The sequence below is a fragment of the Phyllostomus hastatus genome, unplaced genomic scaffold (assembly GCF_019186645.2).
Source record: "Phyllostomus hastatus isolate PE091 unplaced genomic scaffold, TTU_PhHast_1.1 phas_scaffold_501, whole genome shotgun sequence".
NCBI classification, from domain to species: domain Eukaryota; kingdom Metazoa; phylum Chordata; class Mammalia; order Chiroptera; family Phyllostomidae; genus Phyllostomus; species Phyllostomus hastatus.
In genome coordinates, this window is record NW_025334033.1 from 26,075,437 (window position 1) to 26,082,053 (window position 6,617).

At 47.2% G+C, this 6,617-nt stretch overlaps 1 pseudogene; it reads left to right on the plus strand.

Annotated features, from left to right (window-relative positions):
* The first annotated feature begins 2,333 nt into the window (after positions 1-2,333).
* LOC123808807 lies at positions 2,334-4,088 on the plus strand (annotated as a pseudogene).
* Positions 4,089-6,617: the final 2,529 nt, after the last annotated feature.

The window sequence follows — 6,617 nt, forward strand, 5'->3', positions numbered from 1 at the left end:
TCACTCACTGTACTCTGAGCCTCAGTTTACTTATTTGTAAATGTAAGCAAAACCCTGCATTGCCTCACACACCTATGCCGTTTTACTCTTCTGCCCCACTTCTTGCACTAGTTCTTTCTACTGGCAGTGTCATTTATTTATGTGCACATTCATCTTGCAAACAATTATTAACCACTTATAATGTGCTCAATGATTCACAAGAAGAGTAGTGGTTTCTAAGCCCTCTCCTTGGAGCTTTTGACCTGGAGCATGCATTCCCAATAAGGAGCCATATTGCTGCCTTGGTTCTGGAGGAATGGATAAAATCCTACCTTTTTTATATATAAAGCACAAATATACATATAGTACATGAGCAGATATGCAGCATATATTTTAAATTTTCTTGAAGGGAGGAATGATTAGGAAAAAGATGTCTGAAAGAGCTCCTTAGGGGAGCAATATTGAAGAGGAAGTAACTTGTCTATACTGGCTGAAGGTGACATTCTCTCCTCTTCATCTTCCCCATGCTTCACAAATCAATGCACATCCCACCCCACCAAGAAACCTTCTCTGAACACCCATTCCTTTTGGCCTCTTCTCGTTGCTCTCATGATGACCTCTACACAGCTAGTTCACGGAACTAATCTCCAAGCTCTCCTCCACAGCTCTGATCTGTGCCTCCACCCCCCACACCGGTCTGTAGGATGCCATCAGGCAAGGCTCTTGTCTTAGTCTATTTTAAACCCTTAGGGCCTAACAGAGTAGCAAACACACAATGGGAGTTCCATAAAAGTTGAGTAAATGAATGAGTGACAATACATACCTCTCTGCTGTTCTCAGGGTAGAGAAAGGAAGCCTTAAGGGAATCAACAGTTACTGAGACCCTCCTGTGTGCCAGGAAGAAATTGTCACTTGTGGGGAATTGCGGGTTAAACAGGGTTCCTGGCAGTGGTGTGCTGAAGCCGGTCCTTGTTGCTCACCAGAGCCTATTACATTTTCAGGAATTTTTCAAGCCAGTTGTTAAACTACTGAAAGCTTGAAATCAGCCACAATGAGAGTATTTTCACCATGAAAATTAGCAAATATTACAAATCAGGGCTTTTTCTGCACCCCCCCACCCCCACCCCCAGAGCCAGTTTACCAGCATACCACTGGTTCCATGTCTGATGAGTGGCGGCTAGGAGAAGGTACAGAGATTTCTCTTGTACCTCCCTACCACTTGGTGGGTGGTGTTGGGGGGGAGGGGGGGGGCAAGCAAGGCAAGGAGAGTTACCTATCTTTGCACATTAAGATCCGGGATCTCACTGACACCAATTTTCTTTCATTGAAATGCCTCTCCTTGCCCTTGAGTTAAGTATTGTGAAGGAATGAACAAAGAGGACACTTGAAAATCACCCTCTTGGGAATCTGGAGTCGCCACTCCTATCTATAAGGCAGAGGTTAGAGCAGTGAGTTCAGGAACCCTTCTCAGAATTGACACCCCAAAGCCAGAGTCCAATAGGCCTTCCAGGTACCCTCTGAGGGAGCCTTGCAGGCACCTTACCTAGATATTACAGTCATCTGTTTGTCTATCTCTCCTGAGAGCATAGGTTCATTAGGACAGGGAGCAAGGCATTTTGACCTCTGCATCTATCTCCAGATTGTAGCCCAGTGCCTGGCACACAGTTGGCACTCAGTAGATGTGCCTGTTGAGTGAGGTAACACCCACCTGACCCAGATGCAGCTCGTCAGGGGACAGGTCCCATACCAAATCCAGGTATTCTGTCTGAGCAACTCCCCAGTGGATCTGAACCAACTGAGTTGACCTTGAAGCTCAAACAACTCTCCTAATTCCTTGACCCTTTTATATCTCCCACAAGACTCAAAATTTCAAATGCCTTGAGGATTCTCTGGCTATATGTTCTAAATGCTAAATGTCTTATTAGACAAAGGAGTTTGGGCCTGACTCCTCTAGAATGCAGATCTGCTTAGAGTGGCATCAGCAGTAACTGGTGTTTCACCACATCACAGTATCATTAGCAACCAGACAGAGCTATTCAGCACATGCCTTTTAATGTCAGGTCTCAGTTTTCTGACTGCTTGACAAGCCAGGGAAGACAAATAAAGGAGGCTCCTAGTACATTTGGTTCCTTTCACATTAGGTTCTGTGATGGGATCCCTGATTTAAGACCAGGATCCAACTGAGAAGCTGTGCAGATAGCACAATAAATAACAGACAAACATCAAGCCTGAATCAGTGTGCTGCATTAGTCTAGGACCATGTACTGTGTCATTATTTATAATCAAGAAGGTCCTTACTTTGGTTTCTAGAAAAGGGCATCATAGAGAGAATTAACATTGAAAATGGAACGAAAATGGCACTGGGGAAAGAAAGAGTGTTTGTCCTTGTTGGGGAATATGAGTCAACAGGTAAAAATATTTTCAGTGGATGTGTTCAAAATAGTTATAAGGAACAGGGAAGGTTTTGTTTTTCTTGGCTGCTTTTGTCATGATCTCTACCAGTGTCCTCTAGCAATTGATAGCAGGAAAAAAGAGGGTAAGAAGGATTCCTTGGCAGCTCCCCACCAGGTGGTTTACTTCTTCTAGTCAACATGCTGGCTTTCTAAACTCCAGGAGAGAGGCTGAGAAAATTTAAGTCCCAAGGAAAAGGTACTTTGCGGCAACAGCAGCCGATAGAAGTTAGCCTGCAGCTCTGGAAGGCCAAGAAAGATGAGCAGGTCTTAAAGATAAGAAACATCAACACTCTCTCCATTGACCTAGCTTCTGAAGAAGGGACCAACCAGGTCAGCCTCACCCTGTAAGGGTGATTATCACACTATTGATTATCACACTATAATCAATAGTGTGAATGCTTTAGATCCAGAACTATGTTTCTGGGCCATCCAGACTTCCAGGAGAATACTGTCCTGGGAAAGGGACCCTCCTCTGAAGCTGACTGTTGAAACTGGGCTCATTCCCAGGCTGGTGGAGTTCCTGAGGTCCTCATGTCACCCCTGCTTGCAGTTTGAGGCAGCCTGAGCTCTGGTCAACATCGCTTCAGGGACTTTAGAGAAGACTCAAGCTGTCATGGAAGGGGGAGGCATCCAGCCCTTGTTTGAGCTCCTGTCTTCCCCCCATATGACTATGTGTGAACAGGCAGTGTGGGCCCTTGGTAATATAGCAGGTGAGAGCCCAGAATTGAGAGATTTTGTTATCTCAAGAAATGCCATGCCACACCTGCTGGTCCTGATCTCATCAATCATACCAATCACGTTTCTGCAGAATGTCACACGGACCCTATCCAAACTGTGTCAAAACAAGAACCTGTACCCCTGCAAAAAGGTGGTGAAGCAAATGTTTGCACATCCTCTTCCACCTCCTGCAGCACCAAGACAGCAAGGTGCTCTCTGACACTCTGTCCCACTTCACTGAGGGCTGTAATGAGTGCACTGGCCAAGTGGTTGACATGCTGGTGCTGCCCAGGCTCGTTGAGCTCATGACCAGCTCTGAACTCTACGTCTTGACCCCCTCTCTGTGGGCAACATCGTCACAGGAACAGATGGTCAGACCCAGGTGGCCACTGATGCGGGCATCCTGGGCATGCTGCCCCAGCTCCTGCTGTACCCCAAGTCCTCCATCCAGAAGGAGGTAGCCTGAGCCCTGAGCAATGTGGCCATCGGGCCCCCACAGCACCTCCAGCAGCTCATTGCTTGCAACATCCTGCCTCCTCTTGTGTCTCTGCTGAAAAATGGAGATTTTAAAGTCCAGAAAGAGGTTGTCTGAACGCTGGCTAACTTCACAACTGGGAAGTTGATCATGGACCATGGACCAGTTGATCCAGCTTGTCCACTCTGGAGTCTTGGAGCCGCTGGAGAACCTGCTCACCATCCCAGAGACCATAGTTTGTCATCATCATCCTTGACATCATCTCTTTTCTCCTCCAGGCAACAGAGAAGCTGTCTAAGGAGGAATCCCTGTGTCTTCTGATCGAGGAACTTAGTGGGCTCGATAGAATCAAGGCTTTGCAATTTCACGAGACTCATCAGGTTGCCCTGACTGCTCAGAGCATGATCAAGAACCACTTTTCTGAGGAAGAAGAAAATGGCACAATGTTACCATCTCTGAACTAAGATCAGAAATTCTTTAAGCATTTCACACAAAAATACCAAATATCTACAACTTCTAAACTGAGGACCAAACCCTAAAGGGTGACACCTTTAAGAAGCAGCACTCCTATATCTTAGTGTGCCCTGGTATAAAACTTTTAACACTGAATGTTAAAATTTTAGGGGGGAAAAAGAGGGATTCCCTGTCGACAGTGATCAAACAGTCTAGGCTGTTTTTAGCAGGATCCCAAAGTACTATGAATGTCCAAAACAAAGATTATTCATTAAATAACACCAAAAGTATAGTTTGATTCTATCCATTTGTAAAACTTTTTATAGCAAGAAATCTACAAATCAGAAAAAAGTTTCCATGGTAACCAACAGTGCAAATTCCTAGAAACTATATGGCTTCGATATGTTTATTCCCCTTCAGTCTCCCCTCCTTTTAAAATCTGTATTACAACTTGTGGGGTCTACAGAGAGTCACAGATGCAGGGTTTGGGGTGCACACAGGTTGAATAAATTGCAGGAAGCTTTACAGCGGGCTGGACCTCCATCCCAGGGCTGCTGTCTCCCAGTGGGTGGCTTCCACCATCCTCACCTCCATCCCCACCCTGAGTGCCTAAGGCCTTTCGACTGCACTTCCCAGAAACACTAGAGCTGCCCCCCAAAAAAGCAGAGCCAAAGGGTACCCTAGAGATGCCCCTCCTCTTTCTCTCAGTCGTGTTGTCACTTCCAGGGAAGCCTGGAGCCCACATTCCCTTGAGTCTCTGCCACCCCTGGCACCCAAGCTCTGCAGGATCAGCCATGGACCACCTGCAGGGGGGAAGCACAATTCCAGGCAACAAAAGGAGATCTGCTCAGCTAGTCCACCCCAGCCCATCCTCCAAAAAATCACCCCACAAAGGAGAGTGACAAGGATTAACATTTGTGTTAGCCCAGTTCTTTCTCACAAGTTTATACAGTTAGTGGAGTCACCCCCATTCTATACATAAGGCGATGAAGCTCACAGGTGTGAAGTCACTTGCCAAGGCCACACAGTAAATGACAGGGCGGTGACTCACACCCACATCTTACATTCCAAGTCTCCCTGACCTTTCTGCAATAATGAAAGGTCCCATGGCGAGCAGCCTGTGGCGTGGAGGGGCTGCCTCCCTGCACAGATGTCATTTGAAAGACCTCAAACACCGAAGTGAAATGCCCTAGTGTGAATGCTGGCTCAGAGGCCTGGGTAAGTTCCTCAGCTTCTCCAGGCCTTTCTGCCCTTATTTCTCAGGGACGCAGAAACAGCCACCTGCCAGGGGCGCTGTGAGGCCCTCATGCAACATCCCCGCAACCTCTCCATAAGGCACCCGTCCCCTCTGGTCCCCTCATCCTTCCACAATGGTGAGTCTGTTCTGAGCAGCAGCCTTTGAGACTAAGCCCATTAGAGTGGACACACCGGGCCCACCTACCTGCCCAGGGTCCTTCTGAAGAGAATCTCATCCAGCTCTGCTAAGGGGGCCAGTCCGTGGGAAGGTCGCAGCTGGCAGCCCCTTCTATAACAAGGAGCAGAAACAAGGGAGCTAGAGCCATGTTGGCACAGGACTAAGTGGCTGGAGATGTAGCCAGCCGGCGCTTGGGACCTAATTACCCAGCAGTCAAAGCCCTGGAGACGTGTGAAATCCCTACCAACTCTGACACACCCCAATGCCTCCTGAGTTTGAAATCTTGATCCAGGCATCCAAATTCAATGGCACTGAGGGGGCTATGGCAGCCTCTGGGCAGGGGCGGGGTATATTTCTAGCAATCTCTCTCGGTAAAATCTCTGGCTCCTAAAGAAGCATAGGTTTGGGTCTCACAACAGAGAAGCACTATCAAACAGAAAAGACCCAGAAACATCAAACAGCATCCCAGAACTCATTCAATTAAACCTCTGTGGAGGAACTAAGGCCAAGAGAGGGACATGCCTAATAAATACCCCACAGCCACAAAGTGGCAGAGCTGATGCCTGATCCAGCAGCCCAGCCTTTCCACTAGGCCTTCTCCCCTTGCCCACATCACCCCTTACTCTCGGTGCTTTAGCTCCTGCCGTTGGCAGAGGCCTCTCTTCCTCTACACACCCTGGAAGCTGCTGCCAGATTGGCCATTACCAAGACTCACTTTTATCCTATCGTCCTCTGCCCAGCACTTCCGACAACTCTTCTACAAGCTGCTCAGAAAAGAACAAAATGTCCAGGCCAGTCTTCAGGGATCTCCTTTGGTGCAGCTTGATAGAGCCTTTCTAGCCTTATTCATCCTTCCTATTCACTCACTCATTCATTCATTCAACAAATATTTATTGTGTACAGAATTGAAACAGGCACCCAGGAAAACATCATCAAGAATGAAACTATTTCTGTCCTTAAAAGCTCCTAACTTAGTGCAAGAAACAGCGACATGAAAAGAAGATTGCCATATAATCAATTAAGGGCAGGAAAACAGATATTCGCAAGGAGATAGGGGAACCCAGAGGAGGACTCTAATACCAAACCAACATGAAGTGGAAGGTTACATTCAGGAATATCTTTCAGA